The 14,053-nt window shown below is 42.9% G+C and overlaps 1 long non-coding RNA gene across 2 annotated transcripts in view; it reads right to left on the bottom strand.

The window, feature by feature from the left end:
• Positions 1–14,053, bottom strand: part of LOC101948271 (uncharacterized) — a 63,658-nt gene that overhangs the window by 32,669 nt on the left and 16,936 nt on the right. The gene's annotated exons all lie outside the window — the stretch shown is intronic.

The following is a 14,053-nucleotide window of genomic DNA, read 5'->3' as shown; positions in this document are numbered from 1 at the left end:
TTGACACACCTTTCCCAACTGGAGGCACCATGCAGAAGTAACAATTGCTGGTATGATCTGTTGGCTCTCTCCAAATCATTGGCACTGCAAAAGTATAGATTTCCTTTTCCTGTTCAACCACAGGCGAAGATTTGTTGCACAAGTGTTGCAGCATATGTGTGGGGCCCACCTCTTGTCCTGATCTCCAATTGTGCAGCCAAAATAAAGGTGATAGGCTTTCTTAACCATGATGGTTATACTGCGCTTTTGTGATGCAAAAGTCACTTCGCCACAAACATAGCAGAAGTTATCTGCACTGTTCACACAAGTACGAGGCATCTCTGCTCACTTTGGCTAAAGAGAAATGTGTCACTTTGCAAAATCAAACACTGACAAATAAGAGAGTACGACACTGTATTTCTAGAGCTGATATAGGGCAATTTGTTCAGCAGAGTGATGGAAGCTTCGTTATGATTGCATCATCCATGACTTCTAGGAATAACATGATGCAATTCATATCATGTATGACGCAATACCAGCTTCAGATTGCATCATTCATTGTTTTGCCTAAAAAGCAAGTACTGTCCAAACCCAGTCATAGATTTATTCATAGATCCAGTCAAAGATGTATTTTAGTCATTTCTGGTTTAAATTGAGATCCCTTCCCTTTATAACTCACTTATCCTCTGCCATTCCCAAGTCAAGGGTCGTATATACTGACCCAATAGCATATCTTGAAAACTAGAGCCAATCAACAATTTTAAGCATCATTTTCGTTCTCAGTGACCCAGAATTAGTAAAGTTTGACTACATTTATTTCAGAAGCCTTTTGGCTGTAGAGCAGTGTTATCAAGGGTGCCCGAAGGAGGGGAGAATAAGTGGTTTACCTCCCACCCTTGATGTTAGGGGGCAAATTAGAATAGCTGCAAGGCTGCTATAACTTGCATCAGCTGAACCATCACCTTAGGTATTTTCAGCTAATCCAGAATAGCCACAGTATCATAAAATCTGATCCATGCTCCCACTAAACACTGGCATGCTCATAATGCCCAGAAACCAAACACAGATGGAGTAGAATAGATACAACCATCTGTCACAGGGTGGCTGGGCCCTGTAAATCAAGTAGATCCAGTGTCCCTGTGCCAGGACAGGTGGGCTCATTTGGCAAATTAAGAGAGCAGAGCAGCTGCTGGGGGCAATAAAAGGTTAGAGAGTGAGCTAATTGAATGATAAGAGACCTGGTGAATCAGTCAGAAAGAGGTGTCTGGGGAAAGCTGTGGAAAATAGAAAGCTCTCTACAGGCCTTGGCTGGGAAGAGGATGTAATGGGTTAAGAGAATGCATGTTTGGGATGTGGGAGAAGGCAGAAGGCAGGAGAACAACAAGAGGGGTTTGCTGGCTAGCATCCCAATGCCCAAGAGTCAGGTCTTGAGAGGGCTGAAGGGCCAGTGCAGCAACAGAGCAAGGTATCTGATGGCTATAAGCAGCGAGTTGGAACAAGGACCAGAGAGGGCTGAAGACAGGGGAGCAGCAAAGGAGCTTTGCCACTGACATCTCAGGGGAAAACCAGGGGAACTGTTAGAGGGCCAAAGGGAGCAAGGGATTTTCCCCTTGTGAGTTTAGTCTCTAGCAGAGGCTGTGGAGGGTCCCTCAGGGAAGAGTGGGGTTATACCTAGATGAAAGGGCTGGAGTGACTGTCCTGGCAGAGGGACAGAGGAGGACTGACAGAGTGTCTGGGACACTGGAATGTAGTATGTGTTGCACAGGATGACCAGATCACGAGAGTGAAATATCAGGACACATTGGGCAAGCGGGAGCAACAGACACAGGTGCACAGCCCTGACTGGAGCCAAAGGCACACTGGTCCGCCTGGCCCTGTGCTACCAGCGTGCCCCTTCCTGTTGGGGGGGGGGGGCTTGCTGCGCCACACAGCTCCCCTGCCCAGCACCCCCTGGATCCACTATGCCCAGAGCCCCCCTACAACCCTTCTACCACATATGCATAGTGCTGTGCGCACACACCCCGCCCAGCACCCCCCTGCCCACAGCTCCACCACAGCTACCCAGCACCCCATACAGAATCCCCCACTCGCTAGTTTCCCAATACACACAGATTTCCCCTCCCTCCCTTCCTCCCTTCCAGTGCCCTTCCCCACAGCCCACCACCACAACTACACAATGCCCCACAAAGACCTGCACTACCCAGTGCCCTGAAACATACAGATCTCCCCCACTGCTCTGCACCCCTCAACAGGCCACCAATGTCTAGCACCCCAAAACACACAAACCTCCCCCACTGCCCAGCTCCTTCCACACCCTCACAGCCCAGCACCCCACACACACCTCGCAGATACTCACTCCATCACACCCTGCCTCCTTCCCTGGCCGCACTCACCAGCCCTGCTGGGAGGTCTCTGGCTCCTAGGGTGAGAACAGCGAGGGGAGTCTCCAGACTCTCCACGTGCTGTGGCCTCCACAAGCGTGAGCTCCAAGGCTCCCATTGACTGGGAAAAGCACCAATGGGAGCTGCCAGAGCTGCGGAGTGGGGCTTACAGGCTTCAGCAGCATGCAGAGCTCCCCGCCCTCCCTCCCCACTAAGAGCCAGAGGGACCTGCCAGGGGATGAGGTACGGAGTCCCAGCGGTGCTTACCTGGGGCGACTTCTGTCCCAGGAAGCATCTAGGCTGACCAGATAGCAAGTGTCAAAAATCGGGACAGAGGTGGGGGGTAATGGGTGCCTATGTGAGAAAAAGACCCAAAAATCGTGCTGTCCCTATAAAATCAGGACATCTGGTCACCCTAGAAGACAAGGAAGATACTATATGGTCATGACTTGTTTATGAAACCCCCTGGCTCACTGCTGAGTTGGAGTAAGGAGTCAGCCAACATCCTGACAGCAAATTAGTGATGGTTCATGGCTCTGAATTCTGACTAGAGGAAGATCCGTCCCTCCAAACTGGAGTTAGGCACAAGCTCCCTGAGAGACATCACAGAGACTCAGGATATTTCCTCATTTTATTTGTTTTCCTTTCTATACACACATACTAGAAGGACAAAAAAAAAAGAACTAATAGTTTAGTTGCTGAAAAATGCACTTTTGGTTTATCTAAATTTATTTGTAAATTTGTGTCAAGTTCAGAGAGTAGTTTTGATTGAACTGAAAAATCAAAACGTTTCAGTAATGTCATGCCAATTTACAGTCATTCACGTGGATGGGGAATGCCAAGGTGCTGATGTGCAATCCACCATTGGCAGATGCACACTGCTACCCAGGGCTTGTAATAACTTTTGCATTGGTTCATAAAACTGAAATCCCTCCATAGCTATATTAATAAACACAATAATGGGTCCGTAAACTTACCCAACTCCAAGGTGACTTCTGCTTCTTCAGTTTCTGCTGCTGATTCTGCAGAAGGCCACTTTTCCATGGGTTGGGGAGGGCAACCGTAAAATTCCTCTAAGTATGACCCCAGGATGTGCTACAACTGCTCCTGCAGCAAAAACTTCTCGGGGACTGGTTTCATCACCAGAATCACTGGCTCCCATCTATTTCCAGGATAGATTTTGGGGTCACCATCCTCGCTGACCAGGTCATTGTGCACAACTGTTGGCTCCATGCTAGGTGCAGTACCCAGCACCAGTCAAAGTACTCGTAAAATAGGCATATTGATGGCAAATTCCCAGAGATGGAGTTCTAGTTTCTGTCTTTGCCACTTAATCCACTCACTGCATTGATAACCAGCCCAGTAAATTTCCAGTGCTACCAGCTTCTTTGCTATTTGCTGTAAGGTGTAGTCATTCCCAATACTCTTACTAAAATCCAATGTTTTACTTGTCTCTCAGCAGAGATTCACCAAAAATTGGCTGTGTTCCTGCAACCAGAAAGCAGCGTACTTAGGAAAGGACTTCTTCAAGTGAGTGGCCATTGCAAACACAGTGTGTGGGCTGAGTCCAGAATGACTGCATCCACACTGCAAAATGCTAGGGCTTGAACACTGGATCCCAGCTAGTGTTGGGATTTTGTGGTTCCCAATGAGTCAGATGCTAGGCAGAATCAAGGGACTTCAATTCGATGCGATGCGATTCAATTCGATTCAATTCGATGCGATTCGATTCAATTCAACAAGGCTTTATTCAATGTGCACAAAGGGAGAGCCCCGGTACAAAAATCCCTCCAGCAAGGAGCCCCTCCCATTGTTATTTTATAGCTCTGGTTGTCAACCTAATCTTTGTGGCGTAGTGTCTATGAGATGTAAACATGTATTTTATAATATTATCACTGTAAATATGTCTTGCGTAAAATAGAGAACTCTGACACTTTTTGTGCTTAAAAATCCTGGCCTACACACAACTCGAAATGCCAAAGGCTATTTTCATGCTAATGACTCTTACAATTCCTGTTTTGCCAGTCAGAAGAACGGGAGTTAACTAATAAGTTAACCACAACTAAATTCATTTTTCAATTTCAATGGAAAAAAACAGGATAGATACAGATTCTTAGACATAAATTTGTAAGTTAAAATCATGGTCTATGGTGAAATCCTAACATTACCATGAACAATGGAATGCATATATATATATTGTTCATGGTATAAAGTTATATATATATATATATATATATATTTCAGAATATTTTTGTTTGGCATGGATGTTTAATTTGTAAATTTGTTAAATCAGTAAAACGTGCAACTACGATGAAAACTATCAGATCTTGGAAATCATATTTCTATCATTTGTAATATTTAATTATTCTGAGTGAATGTTCTGAGACATGAATAACCATGTAACATTCTTCTGCACCTTTAGCTCATAAATATTGTAATTATCAAACATTGTAAAACACTGCTTATGTTGGGGCTTTTAATTACATGCCGGATAGAGGATTACTTTCTTTCATGACTTAATTCTTCCTCTGCTACATATGTAAGGAACCTCAATCCAGCTCCCATACAGCTATCTACTATTTTGTAAGACCTCTATTAACTAGTTATTCTGAGTGCCCAAACTAAGGGCTGGTCCACACTAAGCCCCCAGTTCGAACTAAGATACGCAACTTCAGCTACATGAATAACGTAGCTGAAGTCGAAGTATCTTAGTTCGAACTTAAAGGTACTTCCGCGGGTCCACATGCGGCAGGCAGGCTCCCCCGTCGACTCCGCCTACTCCTCTCGCAGAGCAGGATTACCGACGTCGACGGCGAGCACTTCCGGGATCCATTTATCGCGTCTAGACAAGATGTGATAAATCGATCCCAGAAGATCGATTGCTTGCCGCCGAACCAGTGGGTAAGTATAGACGTACCCTGAGAGAGATACCTGCCATTTGGGCATCAGTGATGGGGTCTAAAACCCCCCCACTGGACATAGAGGCGGAAGTGGAGTCTCTCCTGTTTTCAAGAAAGCAGCTTGATCGTAACCCCACACAGCTGCCAGAACTGCCAGTCCTGGAGGTAGGCACCCACTGCTACAACCAATAGAGGAAACAAGACCTGCTATAAAGGAGAGAGCACAAAGTAAAGGAAGGCAAAAAGGCCTGAGATAGCAAAGGGGTGACAGCCCTGCATCAGGCTCCCTCCAAGAAAACAGCCAAGAGACTGCAAGGCTTCAAATTGCAGTGCAGATAGACTTAATTGGAGGCGAGAGTCCAGGTACTGACATAAGAAGAACATAAGAAATGCCGTACCGGGTCAGACCAAAGGTCCATCTAGCCCAGTATCCTGTCTACCGACAGTGGCCAATGCCAGGTGCCCCAGAGGGAGTGAACCTAACAGGCAATGATCAAGTGATCTCTCTCCTGCCATCCATCTCCATCCTCTGACAGACAGAGGCTAGGGACACCATTCCTTACCCATCCTGGCTAATAGCCATTAATGGACTTAACCACCATGAATTTATCCAGTTCTCTTTTAAACTCTGTTATAGTCCTAGCCTTCACAACCTTCTCAGGTAAGGAGTTCCACAAGTTGACTGTGCGCTGCGTGAAGAAGAACTTCCTTTTATTTGTTTTAAACCTGCTGCCTATTAATTTCATTTGATGACCCCTAGTTCTTGTATTTTGGGAATAAGTAAATAACTTTTCCTTATCCACTTTCTCCATATCATTCATGATTTTATATACCTCTATCATATCCCCCCTTAGTCTCCTCTTTTCCAAGCTGAAGAGTCCTAGCCTCTTTAATCTCTCCTCATTACCTGCACAAACAAAGAGGGCTAGTCAGGAGAAGCTGAGATCCCTAGAAAGGCTGCACCAAGAGGAGGTGACAGCGTCTTTCTAGAGTTATCTACCATCTTTTCTTACTGCCCACATTGTTGTGGCTGTTGACATGGACCGTATACTGCAGTGATTTAAGTGCCATGCAACCCCGCTGATTTTACTAAGGCTGCTTATGGTGAAAAACAGTTTGGAATTTGGCCTAGTCTCCATAGCCAAGCACACATTGCAGCAACTGTCTTGCAGCCTTTCCTTAGACATTGCTGGACCATCAATCCACTTGTATGTTGATTAAACAGAGATGTGTCACATTCTGAAGAGGTGACAGCAGAAAGGTGACTTAGGTTGTTTTATTGAGAATGCACTCACCACAACCTGAATGCAGGGTGGAGGGCTTTGGCTAGAAGAAAAGAGATTGTGGCTCTTTTCAGATTCCCCACTGCTTTTGAATTATGAGGAGTGGGAAAAGGGAATATTTACCCAAGCCAAGCGTGGACTGGAAGAGGCTGGCTCAGGTGAGTCAGTGACCCATCACACACAGAGGAAGGGAAGATATTTATACGTTGTTCCCTACAGACAGAATCCTCTTTCATCACAGACCAGCAGCAGGTACTCATTCCAGGGTGGGTCCAGGTCCCTGATAAACTGTAGTTGGAAGTGGATTTAGGGGAAAGCATCCTGAAAGGAAGCTGGGAAAAGAGGATTGAGGTTCCTAGTGTCTGGTACGGAGGGGAATTAGCCCCCCTTTTCCCACCCTCCTTAGACCTCATACAAGGAGAGAGTGGTGGGCAGGGATCAGGTTGGGAAGGGGGAGGTCTGATAGCAACCATCCCAAATACATGGGAATGATTAAGGAAAGGATCATGATCTGTATGACTTATTGCTGGGTATTTCCCAGGTGAGTTAATAAAGTCACAGCTTGATTATAGCACATCCTCTTGCATCTTGTCTTTCTTGCTGCATGTTCAAGACAATGTACCATTGAGTGGGGAGAGATGAATGTTTCAGAGAGTGATTATAAAATAAACTTTCTCCTCTTTCCCACACCACCTCTCCCCACACTTTGGACAAGAATTAAAACATGTGACACTCTGATGTCTGGTTCCTTGCATCCTACTAAAGCTGCAGTGTGGAATTCAAAGCCACAGGAAAATGAAGAGGGGAAAAGATGATTGGAAGGAGTGAAAAAGGAGGTATTGGGGCAAAGAAAGGCAGGGAGGAAAGGAGATGTATAGTGCTAATGAAAATTTACAATGGGATCATGTGAAGGCAATAAAGAAAAATTATGTTCCTCGTTGTGGATGGTTTCTGTGTCCTGCTTTGCAGGAGGCTAAAAGTCTTAATCTGATAACAAGAATATCTAAACATTCTTTGAGTATTAAGCAACAGAGGGTCCTGTGGCACCTTTAAGACTAACAGAAGTATTGGAGCTTAAGCTTTCGTGGGTGAATGCCCACTTCATCAGACCATGCTTTCGTGGGCATTCACCCACGAAAGCTTATGCTCCAATACTTCTGTTAGTCTTAAAGGTGCCACAGGACCCTCTGTTGCTTTTTACAGATTCAGACTAACACGGCTACCCCTCTGTTCTTTGAGTATTGTAATTATAAATATGTTTGAATGAAAGCTACAGATTAACTATAAAGAATTACGTGCCTCTCAAAACATCCCACCAAAATGTTTAATTATCAAAACAGTATAGGAATATCTTAATACCTTTCCATACTTGTGATTTTTGATAATAGTTCTTTGTGGTAGTTGCATGTTTAACTGACACGTAATAGTAATGAATTTGCAAATGATGGTGTACATTCCAATAGAGATGAAGGTATGCGTGTGTGTCTGTATACATCCTTTGTTCATGCCAATGTTACCATTAAACTATGGAATGTGACTAACTTACATTAACTCATTCCTTTTTGAAAATTAAATGTTTGAGCTCCTTTCCCACAACAAATAAATAAAATTAGAAATATAAACCCTCATGCTTTAGGGCATAACTGGTGGGGTTTAGGAAAAAGAGTGTGTTACAATTCATAATTGTCCCTAATGGAGTTTTTTCCACCTTTACGGTCTATTGTCAGGATACAGATGGACCACTACCTGATTAGATATGACAACTCCTATTATTAAAACAGAATGCTGAATTCATAAAAGTTGACATTTTAAGAGTCCTGGGAAAAAGGAAGTTTTATGTTTATCTGCTAGAGCTCCAGTAAAAACACTAAATGCTGCAAAAAACCAAGCAGATGTTAGCCTGAGTAACCTTTAATGATAAATTGTTTATAAATAGTGTTTCCAAAGTAAAATGCATCTTTAGGGCAATATTTTGTCTTTTGTACCATTGGCCACATTGTGGTGAAGGAAGACCAAGCTATAACAAGGGCCCCAGGAATAATTCTAGCTAGCAAGTGCTGCAGCAGCAATTCCATCTCCTTTTGCATGACTGCAGCAAGTACACTCCTTGGTGCTCAGTCAACTCTGCCAGACATTGCAATGAGTCAGTTTTACCACTACATGGACCTTTTGGAGACTAACACTTCCTGTTGTTCTGACCAGAAACAGTCTCTCCAGACTCAAATGTATTGTGCCCATACCCTGTGCAAGAGTGTGGGGGGAAAGGGGAGAGGGGGGGGCTTCCTGACATCATCTCTTCCCTCCCTACACACCCACACAGATGGGAAAAGTATAGCTCACTGGACTCAGCATCATCATCCATACCCCAGTTTAGCATCTTTGGGTTAGTTTACTAAATTACTTTTCAACAACCTCCACCCATCATGTCCACAGCATTGTGCAGTCAGATGATTCTTTGGGATACAGTTATGTAAGAAGTGTGTGTAGTGGAATCTTCAACTGTCCCAGAAATGGTGGGACTTCAGCCAGAGTTCTTACAGAACCCAAAGGCCAGCTTTGGCTGGTTTCATGGGGTACTGTGAATCATGACCTTCAGGAAAATTAATGAAAACTTTCTAACCTAAAAGTTTAATTATCCTTGTTCTTGAAAATTTGAAGAATTACAATAACATGACCATTTGGCTATTCAAGCAATGTAGCTGCGTGGATTATTCTTTCAGGGTTTTTTTTTTTTTATGGTAATCAAAAACTCCCCCCCCCGCCCCAGGTAACATGAAAGAAGTAGGCTTAAAGAGAGCACTACATGCACAATAGAAGAAACACAGCTGTGAATGCAAGGAGGAAACCAAGAAGGCATGGAGGCTGGTGTCACTGGAATAGTGGAGGACCAAGGAAAAACGATGACAAGAGTGTTAGAGATGGAAACTGAGCTAGTGCCTTGAAAGCAAGGGCAAAAAGATTAAACTTAATACACAGGACAATAGGGAGCCCAAGGAGGGATTCAAAAAGGGGGAGATGGTGGTTATGGCCCCAGATGACTGACAAGGAAAATTATTTTAGCAACAGCATATTGGATTGGGTTTGACACACACCTCTTATGTCCTGCTTCACAGTGGTGGACCACCTGGTTCTCGATGTGACAGTGGATTGTAGTAAGTGTATAATGACCATCACAAATTAGTTCTGTCTTTTTGGTCACAGAGACTGATTTTATTTACATATGGAGATCCAGAACATATCTGTTGTTCCATCAAGTGTATGCAGTGGCATGCAACAGCAATGTTGAAGTGTCCCTTTGTTCAATTCAGTGTGCACTTTTCTTTGTTTTGTCTTTGTTATTGAGCTTGTATGTTACCTGAAAATGAACAAAGTAAAAGAAAACAGAATGTGTATCTCTAGGCAGCAAAGTCCAAAGTTCAAGTGGTATGTTTCAGATCATGTGCCAGTTGTGGTATTACTGTACCTTCTTTAATGGGGCATTTATTGATTTACAAATGCAATAAAGAATGGGCTGAGTCTTGATATTCCAAAGTTCAGTGATAGTATGGACTCTGAATGGTATCTCTATTACACAGTGACTTAGAAAGTCAGTAATTATCACACCACAGTATTTAAATATTTCAGCTAAGTTTTATTTCAGATATTATAATTAACTGATGTTTGCAACCCGAGCAATAATCTCAGAAAAAATCTTATTTGTTGTGGGGCTGTCAGAGATGTCAGAACTACTAAAGACTAATTCACTAGACCAGCAACTGAAATTAAAACCAGGACAGGGATCTGCCAAAAGGCATGTTACCACACACCATTGCCTCAGCCATGAGAATCAGAGGTAAACAATTCTACCAGTGATTTGAACGATGTCACTGGGAATAGAGAACTGAGAACTCCAGGGGACGCCAGGAATATTAGTGTCATTTAGCTGTGACTGGCAGTGTGGCCACGTGGTCTAACATGCTAGACTCAGTTTAAAGAGGCAAGATGGTCCAGTGCTTAGGGCCTTAGTCTAGAATTTGGGAAGACCTAAGTTCTATTCCTTGCTCTGCCAGACTTCCTGTGTGATGTTGGTCAAGTCACTTAGTCTCTGTGCCTCAGTTCCCCAGCAATGAAATAATTGTACTTTCCTACCTCACAAGGTTGTTGAAGAGATAAATACATTAAAATTGTAAGGTGCTTAGATATTATAGATGGAGGTCATATAAGTACAGTATCTAAAATAGATGAATCCAAATTCTTATTAAGAAACCATCAGACTATTTTGGTATTTGTGGTACTGCACAGAAGCTGCATTTGCTTCCTTCAGGCATGTAAATTTAGAAGTACCTCTCCAAACTGCTCCTTAGTAAGTATACATTTTACTATGTGTGAGTGTGTGTAATATGGTCCATTCTTCAGAGTTTCCAATCTAAGTATAAAATGAGAGACAAGAAGTGGTTACAACACTGAGACAGGGGAACACAAGGTAACAATGTAACAGTTCTGAACGATTAGAAATCATCACAGCACATCAGATTCCATTTGTTATCAGAGGAGAGTTTAAGGGAGGATATGAAGGAACATAATGAAGGGGTGCTGAGGCTGTTTACAGTAAGCTCCTTTCATGCATAAGAGGCAGCATGGAAGAACATGCAAAGACTCTTGAAAAAATTGATAAATGAGCAATCAAAATTATTGGTAGAGCAGAGAAAGAAGTCAACATGTTGATAGTGTATAAGAGATGAAAGGCTGAAGATAAACAATGCCTTAAAATAAAGACAGTCGTTTCTGTTCTACATGATGAAAAAAGCAGAGCCAGTGGAAGGATGCAAAGAGAGAGATTGACATGGTCAAAATAATGAGTCAGGAAAATGATCTTTGCAGCAGCATTCTGAATGCAAAGTGGGGCAGTATGGCATTTGTCAAGGTCAGAGAGGAGGAACTGCAGGAACTGAGACATAAGGTGAAGGTCTGGGTGAGTTTTAGCTATGTTGATGAAGAAGAAAGGCCGGCTCTTGGAGCACAGCAAGAAATGACAAGCTATAACCTGGAACTGTGGGGCTAAAGAGAGATGCCTACATTATATGCCTGAGGCAGGGGGAAGATAGTGGTAATGTCTTGGAGGCAGGAAGGGAAATTAGGGGAAAGTTAGGAACTCTGTTTTGGCATGTCGAGGTTAATCTGACAGCTGGACACCTACAAGTCAGAAAGAAAGGCAAAGCTTTTAGCTTGACAGGAGACGGACATAAAGTGGAGAGTTAGATCTGTGAGCAGTCATCTTAAAGAAGATATTTCAACTCATGTTTGTGAATGAGGTCAACTATAAAGACAGAGCGTAGAGGAAGAAGAGGAGGGAGCCAAGTATGTAGCCTTGTAACCTTCTTGATCGTTCATTATTTTTGAAAGTTCCTCCTCTTCAGAGCCAAACAATGTTTTCTTTATGCTCTTCTTTTTTAAAACAAGAGAAGTTTGAGACATCATTTAAAACAAGATATCGCCCCAACCTTCCCTTTCAATGGATCACAGGACATTAATAAGGGGTTTCTGAGAGCCCCCTCTACCATATCAGTGGTATGTAACAAATATGGATAACCCAGACCTGGCATTCATATAAATACCAAAAAGTGTGGGCCTGAACTATTTGTGAGTTTCCCTTTAATGAGAGTGACAGAATGTTATCAATTACAATTACACTAAAATCCTTATAACCCTAACAGAAATGAGTTATTCTGATAGGCTGATCTGCTAATTGTAATCAAACAACCTAGCTTGCTAAATAGCCTTCTCACAGTCCTGATATACTCTGTGCCTTAGAACACAACATACATATATTAAAAACACAGTCTAAATTCATTGCTGTATGATCTGATAGTCAAGTCAATAGAACAGAGAGCTCCTTATAGTGTGTGTTGCCAAAATTGGAAGAGGTGAGGATGGGAGGGGTTCACATATTTTTGTTTTGCTTTTATTCCCAGCTGCCATACCATTGTACTGTTTAAAGATTGTGCCAACTATTGGGGGTTTAAAGGTTCCCCTGTAATTACATCAGGCAAAGAGAGGGCAGGGATGATTCAACACCAATACTCAACTGTTATCGAAAATCCTTCTTTATTCATTCAAGGCCTGACCCCAAGATTGAGGGCGTTCAGCACCTTGCGGGATTAGCCCTTGTCAGAACCAACGTGCAGTGGTGCTCACATACAATGAAATGTTTTAAATATGCAATGAGGTTTTTAAAATATACTATTGGATATACTGCATAAAACCAGAATAGTGACTTTTAAAAATTAATTTAGGTAAAGACACTCATCATTCTCATTTATGGTACTAGTACTAAGATAATTTAGTAGTTTGGCTTTTTAAAAAATTACAATTACATTCTAATAGAATATATCTTCTCAAATATTTGGCCAACCAAAAGGAGGCCCTACCTTCAACTCAATGGCATTTCCCCTTCTGTAGTGCTATAACTTTTGTTTATCACCAAAACCACCACTTGGTCACTCTGGTTATGGTGATGAGACAGAGACCTCAGAGTTGGGTTTAGTGTGAGGCTTATATTAGAGAGTAGGGCACCAGAGATCTTCCTCTGCCTGCAGCACCAAGTGGGCACTCTGTGGGCCAGATTTTAATGGAAATCTGCTGCCCAGCTGGGCCCTCCCTACACCACTCTGGCCAATTACTACCATGCAGACCCCTCATCCCAACACTAGCAACACGCTCCCCCAGCTGGGTCCCTTGTCCCCAATCCATCCGACACCCTAACTAGAGTCCTCACCCCACCCCACACCCAGATTGATGTTGGTGAAAATGGGAAAACTGGAGCCTGCTTTTTTGACTTTCACCAAAATCATAGAGTTCTGACCATGGGCAGGAGTCAGGGAGGAGGCCAAGGGGCTCAGCTAGGTGTATAGCTCAGCCTATATAAACAAAGTACTAGACCCTCTATATACATAAGAAATGTATGTGCCATCTACAAAATTCTTCTGATTTTGTATCGATCTATATATTAAAAAAGCATAAAATATATTGGATTTAATCCTTAATGCCTGCACACCCAAACCTCCCATTGGAGTCAATGGGACTACAGGAATGCAAGCAATTCACTCCTGGTGTAAATACTTTGATTTACATGGAGTTACACCAAGCACAAATTTGCCTCCATGTTTCCCTCTTCTTACTGAAACTACTTTGGTTGGCTTTGTAGCACTTTATTTATTTAGAAGTATGTTATTTCAGGTTTGCTTGTTGTTAATTTTACATTTTTAACTCTTCAGACAGTTGTGTCTTCTGTGGAAAGGCAGACAGTACTTTATAAATAAAATCCCTTTAATAAAACCTGGCTTATATTTTGTGATAGATTATGGCAGATTTAATTACACTTTTTAAAAGTATCTTATTATTTACCTTAGTAACCTGATAGTTCGAGCATTTCTAGAAAGCTGTGGCAGAGACATGATGACCACGGGGGAGGTATGAATACACAGGAGATTCCCCCAGCTGTTAGAAAGGGGGTGGGGGGAAGAGACTGATG

Source organism: Chrysemys picta, chromosome 5 (genome assembly GCF_011386835.1).
Source record: "Chrysemys picta bellii isolate R12L10 chromosome 5, ASM1138683v2, whole genome shotgun sequence".
Classification (NCBI taxonomy): Eukaryota; Metazoa; Chordata; order Testudines; family Emydidae; genus Chrysemys; species Chrysemys picta.
This window is presented reverse-complemented; position numbering and strand designations above follow the sequence as displayed.